The sequence below is a fragment of the Hemiscyllium ocellatum genome, chromosome 6 (genome assembly GCF_020745735.1).
Source record: "Hemiscyllium ocellatum isolate sHemOce1 chromosome 6, sHemOce1.pat.X.cur, whole genome shotgun sequence".
NCBI classification, from domain to species: domain Eukaryota; kingdom Metazoa; phylum Chordata; class Chondrichthyes; order Orectolobiformes; family Hemiscylliidae; genus Hemiscyllium; species Hemiscyllium ocellatum.
In genome coordinates, this window is record NC_083406.1 from 108,662,462 (window position 1) to 108,685,050 (window position 22,589).

The window sequence follows — 22,589 nt, forward strand, 5'->3', positions numbered from 1 at the left end:
AGGGCGACAGGAAGCAGATGAGTAAGGTTAGGTGAGTATTTATACTAGTTTTATCACTTACAGTGTGTAAGGACTTGAGTTTGGGTTTATACTAGGTATGGGCAATAGCGCAGAAATATAGAGAACAACTCTAGAGTAATTAACACTCTTTGATTTGAAAGAGGTAAGCCCCAGCAGCCAAGGCCGTAATGTGCACTTCTTGCTCTATGTAGAAAGCCAGATGTAGTTCCAGTACTTAGGATGTGAACATGTTCAGGGAGTATCTCCAGCTGCAGCTTCTGGAAGCTGTATGGCAGCTAGGATGGTGTGGACTTTATGCACAAACAGTTGGTCACTCCACAGACTAAGACTTTCAAAGTAGGGAGGGAATGATGATCACCAAGAAAGCCGTAGATAAGCTGTGCAGGATTTCTCTGCAATGGTAGTCATCTTTCAACATTCGAGAGACTCTGGAATAGTTTCTATGCACTGGAGAGTAGCTAATGTAACCTCACCAGTGAAAAAAGGAGATAGAGATAAAACAGGGAATTATAGACTGGTTAACTTGATATTGGGAGTGTGGAAAATGCTATAGTCAATTCAAGAAGCTTTAACAGCACAGCACTTGGAAAACAGTGACAGGATCAGACAGAGACAGCATGGATTTCCGAAAGAGAAATCCTGCTTGACAAATCTGCTGGACCTTTTCAAGGACTTAATGGGTAGAGTTGATAATGGGAAATCAGAGGTGTACTTTACTTGGATTTTCAGAAGGCATTTGATAAGGTGCAATTTAAGAGACTTACATTTAAAATTAAAGTACATGGGATTGGGGGTAATAGGCTGATATGGATACAGAAGAAAGTGAGGACGGCAGATGCTGGAATACCAGAGTTGAAAAATGTGGTGCTGGAAAAACACAGTAGGCCAGGCAGCATCCGAGGAGCAGGAGAATTGACGTTTAAACGTCGATTCTCCTGCTCCTTGGATGCTGCCTGGCCTGCTGTGTTTTTCCAGCACCACATTTTTCAACTCTGGTATGGATACAGAACTGGTTGGCAGACAAGAAACAAAGAGTAAGAACAAACAGATCTTTCTCCTCTCATTATTAACACCAACATACCTTTATCCCTCTTTGCCTCCTGCTTCAGCATGCTGACGTTCAGCAACAAGGGCACACAGGTGCCATAGCACGTCCATCTTTCGCAAGCAATCACCAAATAATAACCAGCTTTCCTATTTTTGATACAAAGTGGATAACTTTTACATTTATCCATATTATACTTCATATGCTAGGTATTTGACCACTCATTCAACTTGTTCAAATCATAATGAAGCATATCTGCAACCTCCTCACAGCTCACCCTCCCTTTCAGTTCCGTGACTTCTACAAACTTTGAAATATTAGATTTAGTTCCCTCAAATAAATCATTATTTTGGTTTTGCTACAAGTAAAATAAGAGAAAAAATTCTGTTCTGTGGTTTAAACTATAAATAGCAAAAATAATGTTTTCAATGCAGTGTTAAGTAAATATCATAATACTTGAAAGCTCGATGTTTCATCCATTCAGCCATGAACTTGAAGGTTAAATTTCTTTCTTTTACAACAACAGTAATTAGTTACTACTACATGGATTACAACAAAGAACATGGTTATCATTCCCAGAGTCCTAGCCAACATTTATTCATCAATCAAAATCCAAAAATAAATTATCTGGTCACTATCTAGGTCCTGTACATGGGATCACACTGTGTGCAAATTAATAGAGTTCCCTCAGTGTGGAAGCAGACCATTTGGCCAAAGCACAAAGGTATCCTCCTAAAAGCATCCCATCCAGACCCAACCCCCTACCCTATTCCCGTAATCCTGCATTTACCATAGCTACTCCCCCTAACCTCCATACCCCTGGATAAGGAAGGGGACATTTAGCATGGCCAATCCACCTAACCTGCACATCTTTGGACTATGGAAGGAAGCAGCAGCACCCGAAAAAAACCCACACAGACATGGGGAAAATGTGCAAACTCCACACAGACAGTTGCCCAAGGCTAGAATCAAAACTAGATTCCTGAAGCTGTGAGGCAGGAGCGACAATGACTGAGCTACCATGCCTTCCCATTGGCCATGTTTCCTATACTACAACAGCAATCAGTATTTACGGCACATCTCCAACTGTTTTTCAAAAGGTTTTGGAAGAGCTGCCATCTTGAACCACTGCAATCCACGTAGTGTATGTAGGGCCATCCAGAGTGCTGTTCGGAAGAATTGCTAGGACACAACCTTGGGGCTTAGTGAAAGAATGACAATAATTTCCAAAATCAAAGTGGAATTAAGGAACTGGATTCTTTGTCTCATCTACCAAAAACTTTGCTGCGTAGCATCAGTATATAAGAACATAGGAAGTAAGAGCAGGAGTAAGCCACACAGCCACTCGAACTATCAACCTCTGTATTTAAAAATAAATTCAAGACTCTTTTTCCACAACCTTTCAATGAAGAGAGTTCCAAAGATTCCTGAAATTCAAAGAATTTTTCTATCTCACTATCTTAACAGATCCAAGGGTCAGCTTTTTCACAGAGAGGGTGGTGCGTGATGGAATGAGTTGCCAGAGGAAGTGGTGGAGGTTAGCAAAATAACAACATTTCAAAGGCACCTGGATGGGTATATGAATAGGAAAGGTTTAGAGGGATACGGGCCAAGTGCTGGTAAATGGGATTAGGTTGGATTAGGATATCTGTTCGGCATGGACGAGTTGGATCGAAGGGTGTGTTTCTATGCTGTACATATCTATGACTCTAGTTTTGTGATAATTACCCCCTCGTTCTAATCTATAATCTGTTAACCATGTTTTGTTTTAAAATTTCCTCACCTCAAAACAAGTACTGTTTAGAGACAGAAACAGCAGAGCAAAGAAAGCCTTTTCTTTACAAAGCACAAACTACCACACAGAAACATACAGCTTCCAGGAAACAAGTAACAAATAGCACTTGTGGCTAAAAGCTTGGACAAGCTTTCAACCTAATCTTACAACCAATGCATCTTCAAACCTCGCTCTCTCCTCCAGAATGGGGAGGTAATAGGCTTCTGTTCTGTTTGCTACAAAAGTAACCAGAAATTCAGGAATGCACCAAACTATCACCATTTCTCACCATTTTGTGACAATGTACACTGGGGCTCCAACATGCTGCATGTCTAAAATATCTGCACAAAAACTTTCTCAAAATGAAAAGTGTGCTGAACATGCATGTTTCTAGAACAAAAAGCAGTCAACCGATATCTAAAGTAGTATTATTTTTGATCCCTTACTAAACGCACCATTTTCCGTTTTGTGACCAAAAAGGAAGCTCTGCAAGTATTAACTGTATATCTCTATGTACAGATACAATAGACAATAGATGCAGGAGTAGGCCAGTCAGCCCTTCGAGCCTGCACCGCCATTCAATATGATCATGGCTGATCATTCCTAATCAGTATCAGCTGTCTGCCTTATCTCCAGAACCCTTGATTCCACTATCTTTGAGAGCTCTATCCAACTCTTTCTTAAATGAATCCAGAGACGGGGCCTCCACTGCCCTCTGGGGCAGAGCATTCCACACAGCCACCACTCTCTGGGTGAAGAAGTTTCTCCTCATCTCTGTCCTAAATGGTCTACCCCATATTTTTAAGCTGTGTCCTATGGTTCGGCACTCACCCATCAGCGGAAACATGTTTCCTGCTGCCAGAGTGTCCAATCCTTTCATAATCTTATATGTCTCAATCATATCCCCTCTCAGTCTTCTAAACTCAAGGATATACAAGCCCAGTCGCTTCAGTCTTTCAGTGTAAGGTAATCCCTCCATTCCAGGAATTGACCTCGTGAACCTACGCTGCACTCCCTCAATAGCCAGAATGTCTTTCCTCGAATTTGGAGACCAGAACTGCATACAATACTCCAGGTGTGGTCTCACCAGGGCCCTGTACAGCTGCAGAAGCACCTCTTTGCTTCTATACTCAATCCCTCTTGTTATGAAGGCCAGCATGCTATTAGCCTTCTTCACTACCTGCTGTACCTGCATGCTTGCCTTCATTGACCTTTCTAAGCTTCATGGTACAGACGTAAAATAATTGAAAATTTAAGGTAAATAACAGCACAAGAAAGGTGTGGTACTGTTATGCTATTTTTATGAAAACAAAAACATTTATATAATTTCAGCAACGAAACTTTATTTTGTTTATCTAGCAACTTTAATATAATGAAGTGCCCCAGTGTACTTAAGAAAAGCTTTAACTCAAAATTGATTCCCAACCCACAGATAATTATTTTTGGACAGATAAGCAAAAGATTGGTGAATGAACCAGGTTTTAAGGAGTATTTTCAAATAAGAAAATGAGATAGACAGAGACAAACGGCGAGTATTCCAGAACATAAAACTTAAGCAATCAAAGGGCCAGTGATGGGGAAAGCAAAAGTGGGGATGCACAGAATTAGAGAAGCACAAAGAGCTTGGATTGGTAAAGGCAAAAGGCGGTAGAAAATAAGAAAGGCATGGAAAGATTTGAAAACAAGAACAAGCATTTCAAATCAATAAGGATGCTGGAATCAAGTTGAGTTGGAGTCAAGTCTAGAGATACCAAGGTTTCAGAAGAACATGAGCTGAAATGAAGTCAGGCAATGTAACAAAGGCAGATTTAAATGATGAGGTGATGTGATCTCAGAAGCTCATCTCAAACTCAAATTTAACAAAGATTGCTAACAGGCTGCTTAATATCAGATGGTTGCCAAAAAGAGAGATGAAGTGAGTAGCTAAGGAATGAAGCTTTGAGCAGGGGCAACAAAACCAACAAAAAGATTTCCAGCATCTGCAAAACATGCAGTCCCCAGGCTGTGATTGGGTACTGTTCTTAAATTTGTTTGCAAGACAAGTTGGAACATAACGCAGGACAATGTAAGGTCATCATTTGTAGGTCGAGGAAATGTTAACATATCAAATCTTTAAATTACACCCTTTTTATGGTTCATGTTCGTAAGTCAACATTCATAAATCTGGGACTCCTAGGTATTTTTCTCAATTACATATTACAGACTGGGAAGGGGGAAAAAGTAAAGCAAAGAAACAAAAACTGGTGACACCTCAAAGAGGGAATGAGAAAAACCTTGACAAGAACATTACCTTAAGGGCATTTAAATGGTCATTGGATAAACATATGGTTGAAAATGGAATAGTGTAGATTAGGTGGTTTCACAGATCGGCACAACATCGAGGGCCAAAGGGCCTGTACTGCATTGTAATGTTCTATATTCTATCTTAACATTAAAGACAAAGGCCCTTATTACATGCAATACTAAAAGGCAATGGAGAAACTAACTTAAGTTAAAGAGTAACAAATCGCCAAGACTCTATATCCTCCCCTAGGATATCTTCCCCTCCAAAGTAACATGCTGTACCAGGCTATGCAATAAGCTAAACTTGTGGTCTGGCAATTATGAAAATTTTATTTCCACAGATATCCCATCACAGGGAAATACAAGTCCAGTATGACTATGTCCTTACAATTCTTGGAATACTCTTATCCCTTGTTAAAAGAAATCTGCTTTGCAGTTTAATTACTTACAGTTTGTCTTACAGAACTGAAACAGTATATTGGCTGGGCCCCTAAACATAAAATATTAAGCCCAGAAAGTGAAGAAATTGCTAATGTGTTAGTCACAAACTTCCAAGTCTGCCTTGGTTGTCTCAGCTCGTCAGAAGATCATAAAGTCTAGGAGCAGAAGTAGGCCACTCAACTCGTGAAGTCTGCTCTGTCATTTGAAAATGGATGATATGTTTCTCAACCTCTTCCTGCCTTCTCCCTGTAATCATTGATCCTCTTGTGTTGTTTGTGTTCCCTTGAATATTGACAGTTAAGGAAGGATCTAACAGAGCTGCTCCAGATGATTAGAGGATTTTATCAGGTAGATATAGTTTCACTTGTGAGAGAATACGGAACAAGGTGGAAAATAACTAAAATTAGGTTGCACATTCAGAAATAATGTCGTTAAATACATATTTGCACAAAGGTGTGATTTCTATATATTTTAAGATCACTTACTTCAGACTTTGCCAGAAAGATATAGTTTTGGTTGGTTTGTGAAAGAGTTTAATGATAAACTTGTAAGTATTTCTGCAGCCACAGTGATTTATTTTAAAATACAGTTATAAGACACTGTCTAGAGTGTAATAAGGTTTATTTTCACTGGACAAGTTTAATGAGAAAGCGCTTGCACCTTAGGTTTCAGCTAGAAAGGTTCCAGAACTGTTCATTTGGCGTAAAGGACACATTAAGCTATTCCATCACAAGCTCTGCAGAAATCTTGACTGAAGCTGGATGTGTCAGACAGTTGTTCCTGAAGTAGTTCAGAACTATCAAAAAGTAGGTTCTCAGTGTAAAGAGCTTAGTTTAAAGCAGAAGTGCTTGGTTAAAACCTGGAAGGAGTTATTGAAGTCTAAGCTCAATTGCAGGAAGCCTTGAAAAAGAGGCTCTCATGACTAGGAAATGAAGCATTGGTTTAGTTAAGCCCCACAGATGTAAGAGAAAGAGGAAATATCTCTGGCGTGAGTACTGTAAAGTAGCACTGTTGTGATTAAAGGGATTGGATTTCATTAACGTTCTTCCCTTGATCCTTTGTAAAAGGTGGAAGAAACGAAGGGAAAATATTCTCCTCTCATTCCTCAAACCTCCAGAGTAGCATGCTATACCAGGCTATGCAATAAGCTAAACTTGTAATCTGGCACTAATGAGAATTTTATTTCTACAGATACCCCATCAACAGGGAAATACAAGTCCAGCATGTCTATATCCTTACAATTCTTGCATTACTCTTGTCCCTTAAAAGAAAACTGCTTTGCAGTTTAATTACTTACAGTCTGTTCTAGAGAACTGGCCCTTAACTATAAAATGGAAACACTTTCAAACTTACTTGTAAAGTAATTCTGTCGATTATCAGCTGGTGGTTCATTATCACTTCTGTTTTTACATTAAAATGAAAACAGAGAAGTCTGAAAACCTGATGTAAAAGCAATACTAGAAATGTGTAGGTCAATCAACATACAAAGTTAACAATTAGAAGATCTGCACATGTACAGCAATTTGATTTTGATTTGTGCAGTCAACGAACTGCCAATCATCTATACAAGGGCTTCCTAAAAACAAAGGGTTCCCTCTTTTCATTGAAATTCACTGCAACTAGTTTGAAGTATATTTTCTTAAATTCCAAATATCAGTCTCTTTCTTCCCAAATTTCAGAAAAGATGTTATGCATATATTAACCATCCAGAATTATAAGCACTAAGTTGATTCAATATCCAAAAGACTGCAAACCAACTGAGGATTGAATAACTTCAAGAGCATCGCACTTAACAATTTGCAGCAGATTGCAGAAAACCATCCAAAATAGTAACATGTTCAATCACAACAGCTTGCCATTATTTCATAAAAATGTAATGTCAAAGTTGCTGCAGGAATAGTCAGTCACGTCAACACCACAAGTTGGGAATCAGTGATTTACAGAAAACCAGCTGAGAATGGTAAGCATTACATAATTTAGAAATGGTGTATTATCCTGCAGCAAATTGCTTAATTTTTCTGTTAGCTTATAGTTTCTCAAGGGGATCTCAGTATTACAGATGCCAGTCTTCAGCCAATTAGATTTATTCCACGTGATATCAAAGAATAGTTAGAGGTACTGGACAGGGCAAAAGCTATGGGCACTGACAAGGTTCCTACAATAATTTTGAAGACATGTTCTCCAGAACTTGCTGTGCCAGCCAAGCTATTCTATTACAGTTGAAACACTGGCATCTACCCAACATTGTGGATAATTGTCCAAGTATGATCTGCACACAGAAAGCAGGACAAACCCAACTCGGTCAATTACTGCTCCATCAGTCTACTCTCAATCATCAGGAAATTGATGGAAGGTGTCTTCAACAGTGCTATAAAGCAGCATTTGCCCAGCAACATTTAACTTGAGTTCCTCCAAGTCCACTCAGCTCCTGATCTCTGGGTCAAACATGGTCAAAACAGCTGAATTCCTGAGGTAAGGTGAAATTAGACTGACTGCACTTAACATTAAGCTGCAGTTGACCAAGTATGGCACAAGGAGCTCTAGAAAAAGGAGCATCAATGGGAATTGGGGGAAAACTCGCTGCTGGTTGGATTCATTCCTAGCCCTCAGGAAGATGATTGCAGGGGTTGCAGGTCAGTCATCTCAGCTCAAGGATATCTCTGCAAAGCTCTCTTTGGGATAGATACTTTCAAATTAGCCTGTTAGATACCTCAATAGCAGATGGGACGTAACCCCATACCTCCTGATCCAGAGATGGGACACTATCACTACAACACAAGTGTCCTAAGATTGCTCCTCAGGGTAATGTCTTAAGCTCAAACATCTTCAGCTGCTTCATTGGCCTTCCGTCCATCATAAAATCAGGGAAGGGGGTGACTGCACAAAGTTCAGAACCGTTCCTGACTCCTCATATAGTAAAGCAGTCCATATCCAAATGCAGCAAGACCTGGACAATATCCAGGTCTGACAACTGTCTGTAACATTCACACCATACAAATGCCTGGCAATAACAATCTCTAACAAAAGATAATCTAACCATCACCCCCTGACATTTAATAGCATTACGATCACTGAATTGCCCACTATCAATATCCTCGGGATTATTACTGCAGAAACTAAAACTAGACTATCCATATTAGCACAGATAAATTGCAACAAGAGCAGACCAAAGACTAGGAACACCGCAGCAAATAACTCACCTCCTGCCTCCCCAAAGTCTGTCCACTATCTACAAGATTAACATTAGGAGTACGATGGAATGTTCCTCTCTTGCCTAGATGAGTACAGCTCCAACAACTCTCAAGACATTTTACACCACGCAGGACACGACAGGTCTGTCAATCAAAAGGTGGCATAGAGGCAGAGCCAAGGAATCAGACATCCTACAGAGCCGTGGTGATAAGGGACTCCATAGTGAGAGGAATCGAGCGGGGTTTCTGTGGCAACAGGCGGGATTTAAGGATGGTGTGTTGCCTTCCTGGTGCCAGGATTAAGGACATCGCAGACAGAGTGCAGGAAATCCTCAAGGGCGAAGGTGAAGAGCCAGAGGCGGGTGTACATGTCGGCACAAATGATGGTGGGAAGAAGAGGAGGAACATACTACAGCGGGACTTCGGAAAACTAGGAAGAAGGCTGAAAAGCAGGATGTCCAAAGTGGTTATCTCCGGTTTGCTTCCAGTTCCTCGGGTTGAAGAGGCCAGGAACAGGGAGATAATGGACTTGAATGTGTGGCTGGGGAACTGGTGCAGGAAACAAGGATTTAAATTCTTGGATCACTGGGGTATGTTTTGTGGTAAGCATAAATTATACACAACAGACGGTTTGCACCTTAATAGGTTGGGGACCAGCATTCTGGCAGGCAGGTTTGCTACTGCAACACAGCTGCGTTTAAACTAAATAGCGGGAGGGTGGGGACAAACTGGGAGTTTAAGAAGGAAATTGAAGGGAAAGTTAGAACAAGGTAAGTCAAGAAAGACAACAGCATCAATGAAGCAGAAAACTCAAAAAGGGATCATGCCGTAAGGTTGAGTGAAACAGGGGTTGATAGGAAAGGTGAGGGCAGTAACACATTAAAAATATTATATATGAATGCACGAAGTATTAGAAATAAGATGGATGAGCTTGAGGCTCTTTTGAAAATTGGCAGCTACGATATTGTGGGGAGAACTGAGACGTGGCTTCAAGTTCACAGGGCCTGGGAAATGAATATTCAAGGCTATACGTGCTATCCTAAGGACAGACTGATGGGAAGAGGAGGTGGAGTGGCCCTGTTGGTAAGGGATGATATTCAGTCCCTTGAGCGGGGGGGGGGGACCTAGAATCAGGAGATGTAGAGTCGGTATGGATAGAGCTGAGAAATTCTAAGGTTAGAAAGACCCCCTTGGGAGTTATCTACAGGCCCCCAAACAGTAGTATGGATGTAGGGTGTAAGTTGAATAAGGAGTTGAAATTGGCTTGTCACAAAGATGTTACTACAGTTGTTATGGGGGATTTCAACATGCAGGTAGACTGGGAGAATCAGGATGGTATTGGACCTCAAGAAAGAGAGACTTTGTGGAGTGCCTCCCACATGGATTCTTAGAATAGCTGGTGCTGGAGCCTACCAGGGAGAAAGCAATTCTGGATCTGGTATTGTGCAACGAACCAGAATTGATCAGGGACCTCAAAGTGAAGGAGCCATTGGGAAGTAGTGACCATAATACAATAAGCTTCAATCTGCAATTTGAAAGGGAGAAGGTACAATTGGTAGTGACAATATTTCAGTTGAATAAAGGGAACTATGAAGCTATGAGGGAGGAGCTCGCCAAAGTTCAATGGTGCAGTACTTTAGCAGGGATGACAGTGGAGGAACAATGGCAGATATTTCTGGGTATAATTCCAAAAAGGAAGAAAGATCCTATGAGAAGGCAGGGGTGGCCATGGCTGAAGAGGGAAGTTAAGAAACATATAAAGTTAAAAGAGAAAATGTATAGCAAAGAGGAGTGGGAAAACGGAGGACTGGGAAGCTTTTAAAGAACAACAGAGGATTACTAAGAAGGAAATACGCACAGAAAAAATGAGGTATGAAGGTAAACTGGCCAAAATATAAAGAAGGATAGTAAAAGCGTTTTTAGGTATGTGAAAGGGAAAAAAATGGTTAAGACTAAAATTGGGTCCTTGAAGACAGAAACAGGGGAATATATTAGGGGGAACAAAGAAATGGCAGAAGAGAGGTGAATTGGTACTTCAGATCTGTGTTCACTGGGAATGACACAAGCAATCTCCCAGAGGTAACAGTGGCTGAAGGACCTAAACTGAAGGGAATTTATATTTGCCAGGAATTGGTGTTGGAGAGACTGTTAGAACTGAAGGCTGATAAGTCCCCAGGGCCTGATGGTCTACATCCCAGACTACTGAAGGAGGTGGCTCGAGAAATCGTGGATGTGTTGGTGATTATTTTCCAGAGTTCGATAGATTCAGGATCAGTTCCTGCGGATTGGAGGGTGGCTAATGTTATACCACTTTTTAAGAAAGGAGCGAGAGAGAAAGCAGGAAATTATTGACCAGTTACTCTGACCTCAGTGGTGGGAAAGATGCTGGAGTCAATTATAAAGGATGAAATTACAACACATCTGGATAGCAGTAACTGGATAGGTCAGAGTCAGCATGGATTTATGAAGGGGAAATCATGCTTGACTAATCTTCAGGGAGATCCGGTGGATGTAGTGTACCTGGACTTTCAGAAAGCTTTTGATAAAGTCCCACATAGGAGGTTAGTGAGCAAAATTAGGGTGCATGTTACTGGGGGCAAAGTACTGACTTGGATTGAAAATTGGTTGGCTGACAGGAAACAAAGAGGAGTGATAAACGGCTCCCTTTCGGAACGGCAGGCGGTGACCAGTGGGGTACTGCAGGGACCGCAGCTTTTCACAATATATATTAATGAGATAGAAGATGGTATTAATAGTTACATTAGCAAATTTGCTGATGATACAAAGCTGGATGGCAGGGTGAAATGTGAGGAGAATGTTAGGAGATTACAGGGTGACATGGACAGGTTAGATGAACGGTCAGATGCATGGCAAATGCAGCTTAATGTGGATAAGTGTATGGTTATCCACTTTGGTGGCAAGAACAGGAAGGCAGATTACTACCTAAATGGAGTCAAGTTAGGTAAAGGGGCAGTACAAAGAGATCTGGGTGTTCTTGTACACCAGTCAATGAAGGCAAGCATGCAGGTACAGCAGGTAGTGAAGAAAGCTAATAGCATGCTGACCTTCATAACAAGAGGGATTGAGCACAGAAGCAAAGAGGTCCTTCTGCAGCTGCACAGGACCCTGGTGAGAAAGTACCTGGAATATTGTGTGCAGTTCTGGTCTCCAAATTTGAGGAAAGACATTCTGGCTATTGAGGGAGTGCAGCGTAGATTCACAAGGTCAATTTCTGGAATGGCAGAACCATCTTATGTTAAAAGACTGGAACGACTGGGCTTGTATACCCTTGAATTTAGAAGACTGAGAGGGGAAGTGATTGAGACCTATAAGATTATTAAAGAATTGGACACCCTGGAGACAAGAAACATGTTTCCGCTGATGGAGGGAGTCCTGAACCAGAAGACACAGTTTAAAAATAAGGGGTAGGCCATTTAGGACAGAGATGAGGAGGAACTTCTTCACCCAGAGAGTGGTGAGTGTGTGGGATGCTCTGCCCCAGAATGAGTGGAGGTCCTGTCTCTGGATTCGTTTAAGAATGAGTTGTATAGAGCTCTCAAGGATAGTGGAATCAAGGGTTATGGAGATAAGGCAGGAACCAGATACTGATTGAGGATGATCAGCCATGATCATAATGAATGGTGGTGCAGGCTCGAAGGGCAGAATGGCCTACTCCTGCACCTATTGTCTATTGTCTAAAATAGAAAGACAACAGACATATGGAAACACTACTACCTGCAAGTAGCCCTCCAAGCCACTCATCATCCTGACTTGGATATATATCTGCATTAGGAGAAAGTGAGAGCTGCAGATGCTGGAGAGTCAGTGTCAAAAAGTATGCCGCTGGAAAAGCGCAGCATAACAGGAGCAGCTGAAGGGCAGGAAAGTCGACATTTCGGGCATAAGGCCTTCATCAGGAATGTTATACCTCCATCCCTTTATGGTCGCAAATGAAAGAAGGGCTGAGACGGTATAAATGGTTACAGCAGGACAACAGAGGAACATAGCATTGAGAAACTGATGAAATGGATAAGGCTTTCAATGCCTGGAAAAAGACCAAAGGAAAACTACTCAGCTCCAAAATTTCAGTCAAGATGTTGCATAAAATCACACAGCAGGTTAAGCAGCATCTTGTTTACCTGTACTTCAGATTTCCAATATCCACATTGTTTTACCATTGTTTCAGAATTTTAAAACCTAATCTTTAATAAATATTTGAGGAGAGCACCAGGAAAAGAATACTTCAAATTATTTTTAAGAATAGTTTTCCAATTATTAATGTTAATATAAGTGAATGCTGGTCTCATCTATATTTAGTGTATAGTTTAACTGCAGCTAGGGGCATATCTTGTATGGGTGATTTATTTGAAGGAGATGTAATGATGTCCTTCGATCAGTTAGTACGGAAGTACGAATTACCTAATAGAGACCTCTTTCGTTTTTTTCAAGTTATGGATTTTATTCAAAAAAAACCACACATTTGACTGATCCCTACAAATCTGACATAGAAAGAGGGGTGCTAAGGGCTAAGAGTACACTCTGTCAGTACTCTATATCACCAATTGGGGGGTGCCACCTCAGAGGAGTCTGATCGACTCAGCAAGATGTGGGAAAGAGCGCTGGGTGTTGAAGTTTCTTCAGAGGCATGGGAGGGTATTTGGGAGAATGCAAGGAAGATATCAATTTGCAATAGGACCCATGCTTTAAATTTAACTTGCAGATTCTCCCCAGGGTCCACTTATCCCCAGACTGTTTGTCAAAATTTAAATCGGGGTATCTTCAGCATGTCCCAACTGCAAGGTCTGTACGGGTACTCTTACCCATTGTCTCTGGTCTTGTGACAGGCTTCAAACATATTGGAGCACTGTGGTGGGTACAATAGGGAGGATTTTAGGTGTGAGGGTGGAGAACCCCATTTCTCTCCTTTGGGCCTACCCATTGTATTTCTTGCAGACTCACATAAGAAAAAAAACTTTTCAATATTCTTACATTCTGTGCAAGGAAGAATATCTTGCTAGGTTGGATATCAGAAAACCCCCCCAGGCTTGTCGGGTTGGCGGAAGATTGTTATGGAGCATATTCTCCTGGATTTTCTCACAAATATGGTACACCACAAAACTGAGAATTTTTACGAGACATGGCAACCCTTTTTGAAATACCTGGACACAGATTTCTCTGCCACAAAACAAGGGTTTTTATATAGCCGTAACGATTGTGTTTCATGAGTCCAATATCCAGGGATGAGGAATTGTGAATGTATGAGTGTTTTGGTTGGCTTGACTGAGTTATTCCTATTTATTTGTTTGTTGTTAAGTATTCATTTATTTAGTTAAATAGCTAGTTTAGGTTTTTTTAAATTTTATACTTCTCTATATATGTTTATACATTCGTATAGGAGGGTTGTTTGGGGAATTTTTTTTCTTATTTGGGTTTAGTTTTGTACTATTTTTGTACTGTTTTGAATTGCATTGTTTTGTATTTGTTGTAATATTTAAAAATCTACTTTTTCCTTTGTAAAAATATATTATAAAAAAAAGTTTAACTGCACAGTTACATAAATTAACACTAACTTCAGTTTTGTACAATTCAAGGTTTGATACCACAAACCTTCCCGTTAGTTATTTAATTCAAAGTGAAAATGCTCCTTGAATGACACACATCCAAACGCTGAACTACTTACACTGGACTCTCTGGTATAATACAACTTGGGCTCATGAAGCCTCAAGGTCTTATTGGTTACATGGGAGCTGAACATATCACACACTAATACGCTGTGTGTTTTGTGTAGGCCAGAAGGCCATGTCTTCCACATCTTATTGATCCACAACTTGATGCTATCCAAATGCTGTCAAGGATTTGCACAAAGATTCATTCAGGGAACTTGATTCTTGGAGGTTTTAAATTTGAAAATTATTTTATGCCTTACTTTCACTCTGTCACATAGGGTGGAGCGAAAAATCTGTTCCTCCTTTCTGTGGGTTTCATTAGCACTGCTTTTGAACCTCTTCCACTGCAGTGATTAGTTGCCGGGCACACACATTCTTGACCATTTAGCCTCTGTTATGGGTGTATCATAATAGGTGTTTGTGTTTTTGCCACCGCCTGATGAAGAATCACTAGAAAATGATCATTTTGGCATCAAGATTAATTGAAAATCTCAGAGGGATTCTGATCCTCTGGCACAACAAATAAAGTGGCTACACCAACTAGCAATTGCTTTAAAATCTGCAGGACTCAAGAATTGATCAAGTCCACTTACGGGCATATGTATGCTTTGCATTTCTAGCAAAAGTTCTGAAGCTTTTCAACAACCATATCAATGCATGCTTCTCAAGATGAAGTCAATGGCTGGTCCTTATTGTCAAGGTGCATTTGGGCATGGGCATCTTTTCCAGGGCCAATTCCTCCTCCTCCCATTCTTGCTCACATTCAGCTCCCGCACTACAGCACAGTTGCTATTTACTGAGTTGGCAATGTTATGCCTTTTATCATGAAGCCAAATTCATACATTATTCTTTTTGCAAGACTGGTCATCATGCATGGTTTGTTCTGCATAGGCATTACTTTAGTTCCCACATATCATCTTAACAACACTACCTTTCTCACTTGCTGGATCCCATAATGTAATCCCAAAATGTATTTCTGGGCTCAAAAATGGGAGTAATCAAGTAATGTCAAGAATCAATCTCCTTAAATCAAAATTTTAAACTGTTTGATAAACAAAATATTTTTTGATTGCTACTACAACCCAAGTGCAATATTATAATTTAACCTTTGATTGAATGACAAGCCACTTTCACCTTCACATCAAATTAAGCCTCTTATAATAATTTGTTTGTAAAAACTGTCAACTTGCAACATATGTAAGCAAACTCATTGCATCATCTGCTTCTCTATGAAATTAAATTCACAACTTCACTTGAGGTGCATGTTGTGTTTACAGCCCATTGTAACAGCAAATTAAAATAGGTACATACTTTTAACAGATGTGGTGTAATCCATCATCCCACAGTCTGGACTCCATATTATCAATACCAATTTTCTTCAAGATACCGAAAAGGCTGATATCCCGAAGGACTCCAATATACAATTCAGTAATTTATGTTAGATTTCTTTTTTAGGTTAGATTCCCTACAGTGTGGAAACTGTCCCTTTGGCCCAACCAGTCTACACTGACTCTCCGGAGATGAACCCACCCAGACGCATTTCCCTCTGACTAATGCACCTAACACGATGGGCAATTTTAGCATCGCCAATTCACCTGACCCGCACATCTTTGGACTGTGGGAGGAAACCGGAGGAAACCCACGCAGTCAACCGAGGCTGGAATCAAACCTGGTACCCTGGTGCTGTGAGGCAGCAGAGCTAACCACTGAACCCCCATGCTGCCCTTTCTTGATATTGATATCAACTCACAAACATACATAGACAGAGACATAGAAAGACACAATGTCAATCAAGCACTTCACAGGATAATTATAAAACAAGGTATCACATGAAGCCTAGAGGACCAAAAGCTTGGACAAAGATTTAAGTTTTAAAAGAGTGCCTTAAAGGAAGAATGTAAAATAGAGTGGTGGAAAGGCATAGAGAGATTATAGAGACAGCAGGAGGCCATGGGGAGATTAGAAGGCAATGATGAAAACTTTAATGATCTCATTCCAATGAGTACACTGCCGTTTTAGCCTCCCTAAATCTCTCCCTTGAAGAAAACTCAACAGATATTCGGGGATTGCCTCTGATATTGTTATTGTGGTCTTGTTTATCTCATTGTTTCAATTACAGACAAGGCCATCTCTGATCACTTCATTATAACATTCAATAGCCTTCTACTCAAAAAAAATCAACATGAACTCCACCATCCTAGTAAACTGACACTCTATCGTCAACACCTTTTCCTCTCCACTGTCCTTGAACATGCTGTAGCCTCCCAAATTCATGCATATCTTTCTGTGACTCCGTGTTTATATTCCTCCAATCAGGTTTCCACCTGTGCCATAGTACTAAACACTTGGCAGGGATAGCATTCTGAGACAATGCTAAATTTTCTGTCCTCATTCTGTCTACAGTCTTTGATGAGGTTGACTAAATGATCGCTGGGTGGGATTGCACTCACTCGGTTCCATTTTCATCTAATTAGAGGAAGACCTCCACTATCTACCAAGGAACTAACATGCTCCCTATTAGTGACATCATCCAAAATCATTTTACTTTTGCAGTCAACGTTCAGCTCGACCCCATCACTGACTTGGGTCCTCCACTGTTGACAAACCATCAGATTGGTTATTGATATCCCTTACTGGACAACTAGAAATTTCTCCTATTAGCTAATGGAAAGTCTGAAATCTTGGCTTACAGTCCACACTACATTTTCCATTCCTCAGTACTCGGTTCCCATTCGATCTTTTTAATCCTACAAACTAACCGGTCTATAATTTGTTGCTTTCTCTCTGCCTCACTACTTAGATAAAATGAGTTACTATGGATTTGAGGGAAGGTAAAGTAACTGATCCAGAGTCTACTGAATTTTGGATGATGACCACCAGTTCATTTGTTACTTCTAGGAGCTGATAGTAGTCTGAGATGAAGCTCATCAGGCCCTCGGGACTTTTCTGCCTTACTGACATTAGTTTCCCCAATGAAGGTGTATTACATTCAGATAGTAATGCGTGTGCCTGCTTTTGCTACAGCAGTAGAAACTTCATATTTCTCCACATTATATGTATCTTCCATGTATCTGCTCACAACTTCACTACATTCTCAAACATACCCTCCCACTCATCTACAAACTTGGAGATATTACATTCAGTTCCTTCATCTAAATCATTAATAAACATTGTGAATAGCTGGGGTCCCAACACTGACCCCAGTCGTACCCTGTAACTTGGTAAAAGACCCATTCATTCCTACTGTTTCCTGTCTGCCAACTAGTTCTCAATCTATTTCAGTATACCACCTCCAACCCAAGCAATTTAATTTTGCACGCTAACCTCTTATGTGGGACCTTATTGAAAACCTTCTCAAATTCCAAGTAAACCACATCAACTGACTCTACTTTAGCCACTCTGTATGTTACACCCCCAAACAACAGATTTCTCAAGTATGGCTTCCCTTTCGTAAATCCATGCTGATTCTGTTTTATCTTGTCACTATCTTCTCAGTGCTCTGCTACTCCATAAGACCATAAAACATAGGATTAGAAGGAAGGCCATTCGTCCCATTGAGTCCACCCTGCCATTTAATCGTGGCTGATGGACATTTCAACTCCACTTATAGAGTGACAGTCATAGAGTTGTACCACAAGGAAACAGACCCTTCAGTCCATCCCGCATTCTCCCCATATTACATGTTTTAAAATTGTCTGTAGCATTTTCCCCACTACCATTGTCAACTAACCAGTCCATAATTTGTCTTCTCCCTGCCTTCTTTCTTACATAACGGAGTTATATCAGCTATCCCCCAATTCATAGGAACTGATCCAGAGTCTTTAGAATTTGGGATGATGGCCACAAGCGCACCTGTTGCTACTAGAGCCCATTAGTCTGGGATGAAGCTCATTAGGCCCTGGGGATTTATCTGCCTTTAATACCATTAACTTCCCAACTCATTGCCTGACTAATATTAATTTCTTTTCTCGCTTTCAAGAGGGAGGTTAAGGTAGAGAAGTAGGAGACTGGAAGAACATAGCAAACCAGGCAGCTTCAGGGGGTGGAGAAAACTATGTTTAGGGTGTAATCCTAACAGGGTCCTGAAGAAGGATTACATCCTGAATCATCGACTTCTCCACCTCTATGCTGCCTGGCTTGCTGTGTTCTTCCAGCCTCCTGCTTATCTATCTTGGATTCCAGCATCTGTGGTTTTTTGGTCTCTAAACAGGGAGATTAAGCCAATCTTTCACAACCTCAGTGTCACATTTGACCCCATGATGCACTGCCGACCCCATATCTACATCATCACTAGCACTGCCGACCCCATATCTACGTCATCACTAAGATCATCTATTTCCACTAACATATCACCTGACTTTACACTTGTTACAGCTCATTTGCTGTTGATACTCTCATTTCTATCTTTGTTACTTCTAGATTTGACACCCTGAACTGTCTCCACATTATAGCACATGTAAACATGACATTATCTAAAATCTGTTCCTGCACCAGAGTCTTGTTCACTTGTCATTCTTATGTTCACTGATCTGAATGGGCCATCACATATACAACAGACCTTAGATATATAAAAAAAGACATTCTCTAATTAGTTTGTATTTTTAAAAAGCTTGCATTTACTGTACATCTTTCATGATCTCAGCATGTCTCAGGATGCCTTATAGGCAAAGTATTATTTCTGAATTATCAATTGCAGTAATGTAGAAAGTACAACAAATACTTTGCATGGAGCAAAATCCAACAAACAACACAATTGGCAGATTTTTCTTGTGATGTTGACGTTACCCCTTATTCTATTCTTCAAAATTGAACCTTGGGGTCTTTTACATCCACAAGAAAGGGAAGGCAAGCCTCGATTTAACATTGCACTTGAAACATGGCATCTCTGATGGCACAATACTCGCTTAGGTACTGCATAGCACTGACAGCTTTGTTGCACTCAAGTAGTCAAGTGTTACTGAAATGCAGAGCCCTTGAATTCAGATGGAACAGGCTTGTCAACTGAGCCATAGCTGACAACTTTGAGAAGCGAAGTTAGTTGTTCAAAACAGCCAAAAATTTATCTCAATATTTTTGCACATAGGAAACAACTTCATCTGTGAAGTAGCATAATCTTCCACACCAGCATGTGCAGAAACCTTGTTACTTTATGCACAAATACCTTCAATTAAAGACTTATCAGAATGAATAAAGTCCCCTTCTCAATGTTTAAAGATCATCAAAGAGTGCTCTCAATATTTGTTACAATTATATAGAGTCATAGAGATGTACAGCATGGAAACAGATCCTTCAGTCCAACTTGTCCATACCGACTACAAATCCCAACCCAATCTAATTCCATCTGCCAGCACTCGGCCCATTTCCCTCCAAACTCTTCCTGTTCACATACCAATCCAGATGCCTTTTAAATGTTACAATTGTACTAGCCTCCACCACTTCCTCTGGCAACTTATTCCATACACGTACCACCCTCTCCGTGAAAAAGCTGTCCCTTAGGCCTCTTTTATATGTTTCCCCTCTCACCCGAAACCTATGCCCTCTAGTCCTGGACTTTCCCACCCCAGAGAAAAGACTGTGTGTTTATCCTATCCATGCTCCTCATGATTTTATAAATCTCTAAGGTTACCTCTCAACTTCCGACATTTCAGAGAAAACAAACCCAGTCTATTCAAGATTAGAATGATGCTGGAAAAGCACAGGTCATGTAACATCTGAGGAGCAGGAAAATCGACGTTTCAGGCAAAAGCCCTTCTTCATCAGGAACGTCAATTGTCCTGCTCCTCGGATGCTGCCTGACCTGCTGTGCTTTTCCAGCACCACTTTAATCTAGACTCTGATCTTCAGCATCTACAGTCCTCACTTTTGCCCAGCATATTCAACCTCTCCCTATAGCTCAACCCCAGCAACATCCTTGTAAATATTTTCTGAACCCTTTCAAATTTCACAACATCCTTCCGATAGGAAGGAGACCAGAATTGCACGTGACATTCCAAAAGCGGCCTAACCAACGTCCTGTACATCCGCAACATGATCTCCAACTTCTAGTCTCAATACTCTGACCAATAAGGAAAGCATACCAAACACCATCTTCATTAACCTAGCATCTCGTATTCATCTAAATTAAACTCCATCTGCCACTTCTTAACCCATTGGCCCGTCTGATCAAGATCCCATTGTACTCTGAGGTAACCTTCTTCCTCAACAGACAGCATAGTGCAATGTGTCAAACAAGAAATGCTAACTATCTCACCCATAAGCCTACATCCAATGACCAGCCTAGTTGTATTGCAACACTACATAAAGTCTTAAATAATTACAAAGTACAGTAAATAACTCAACAGCTCTCTGTCATTTCACTGACATTTCCAAACTTTAAATCAACTTGCTGGAAGACCATTCTAATAAACTACAAAGTCATTCCAAGGCTTAAGCTCCCCCTTCATCTAAAAAAAAGTCCCAGATGACTATGGAGCAGGGTGAGAAACGAGCTTGTGTTTAAACTTCTAAAGAATACTATCGTTTTAAAATAAAGCAAGTCTGTCAAATTAACGGAACCAAGTGGAAAACCAGTCACGGACTATAGAAAAAAAAAGAAAATAGAAGATGACATTTGATTTGTGCCCCTTCCTCAAAGCTTTTAGAACTCACCACAATAATAAGTTTTTTGGACGCTGGATAACTTACTATATATTTCCATTTTATTTCAAATTAAGACGTTGCTTCCTTTTTTATGCCATAATTAAGACTTTACCGAAAATCAAACTTTGCAGTGATCATAAAACCTTCGGCTTGACAAAGCCTGTCACAACTCTTACTTTCGAACAAAACAGTCCCATTTGTGAGAGTGTTACACGCTTGGCTTATTTCACTTGATTCTCGAGTAAGATCCCTTTCTAAACTATCCAAAAGCGAAAACAAGAAGAGTTCGCAGAAGAAACAAGTGACGAGAAAGATATTTGCTTTTTTTCTAAAAAAAACTTGATCGAGGAGTTGGTGTCTCAGCGGACTCCAGATACTGATCCAGCTTTCGTAGGTGTGGCTGGAAACTGAAGAATTAAACCAACAAGGTCTCACAAACTCTGCAAAGTGGAGCCAAACCCCGGCTTGCCAGCGGAGGGAGAAAACGCGGACCTCTTCTAAACACGAAAATTAACTCCAGAGAAGTCCTGGCTGGGGTGGCGGAGGGTAAAGAGATCCAGAGAATCACGGCCTTTTCCCAGCCGAGAGCCTTCAACAACCCAACCCAACCCTTCCTCCCCCCTCTTCCAAAATAAAGTACAACCGGAGCGGTCCGGGGAAAACAATCTCGGGGGGGGGAATGAATCCACAAACAAGTTTAAATAAATACCAGTATCAATGGGGATCAGTCTGGAAATGGAGCTTGTTGGAGGGCAGGGAAGGGGCAAGTGTGTCCCCAATGCCCCTGTCTCACTCACCACTGATGGCGGTGGATTTTTCCCCCACTGGAATATTCAACCCTTCTCCCGGTTTCCCGACTCTTTTCCCCCCTTCAGCGGCAGAGCGGCTCCATCGACAGAATGTTCGGGTCCGGGATAATCCTTTAATGTGCCTGCCCCCAGGGGGAGGGCACGGGTGAGGAGTGGAGGTCTGTTTTCCAGTAACACGACTTCCGACGACCGGCCTTCCCTGCCTCCGACCGATTCCGAAGCAACCAGAGGAGGAGAGGGACGGGGAGGGACTGGACGAGCGCGCGCACACACACGCGCGCGCGGCCGGCGGACAAACCCGAAGATCGGAGGGGGGGGATAGCGCGCCTGCGCGGGGAGCGGCCGACTGCGCCGGCAATTCGAATAATGCGCGTGCGTAGTCGGTCCGCCAGCCGGCGAGTCTCCGAGATGAGGCGAGGAGGGGGAGGATGAAAGAAATGGGCGGGGCGTATTGTGTGCAGCGCGTGAGCCAACCGCCGTCCAACGGCGATCCGAAGCGAGCACCGCTTCCTGACGGGTAAGGCATTTCCTCTTGACCAGCCCTGCCCAACCCAACCCAGCACAGTCACAATCTTTCCTCAGTGAACTGCTCAGATTTAATCTGAGCCTTATTCATCTTGCTTCTTCACAGTCTGAAGGAGATTTCCATTTCGGGTTAAAAAAGGATCCTACAGCGTGGAACCAGGCTATTCGGCCCAACAAGTCCACACCTACCCTCCG

The 22,589-nt window shown here is 41.3% G+C and overlaps 1 protein-coding gene across 3 annotated transcripts in view; it reads right to left on the reverse strand.

The window, feature by feature from the left end:
• The window catches only part of cyfip1 (cytoplasmic FMR1 interacting protein 1), a 196,914-nt gene extending 174,805 nt beyond the window's left edge, over positions 1-22,109 (reverse strand). The window contains exon 1 of one of the 3 annotated variants that reach the window (XM_060826251.1): positions 21,858-22,109. The gene's annotated coding sequence lies outside the window, so the exon portion shown is untranslated. Of the gene's footprint in view, positions 1-21,105; positions 21,126-21,769; positions 21,790-21,857 lie in introns of those variants that run through there. The other 2 variants (XM_060826253.1, XM_060826252.1) reach the window with 2 other exon arrangements.
• Positions 22,110-22,589: the final 480 nt, after the last annotated feature.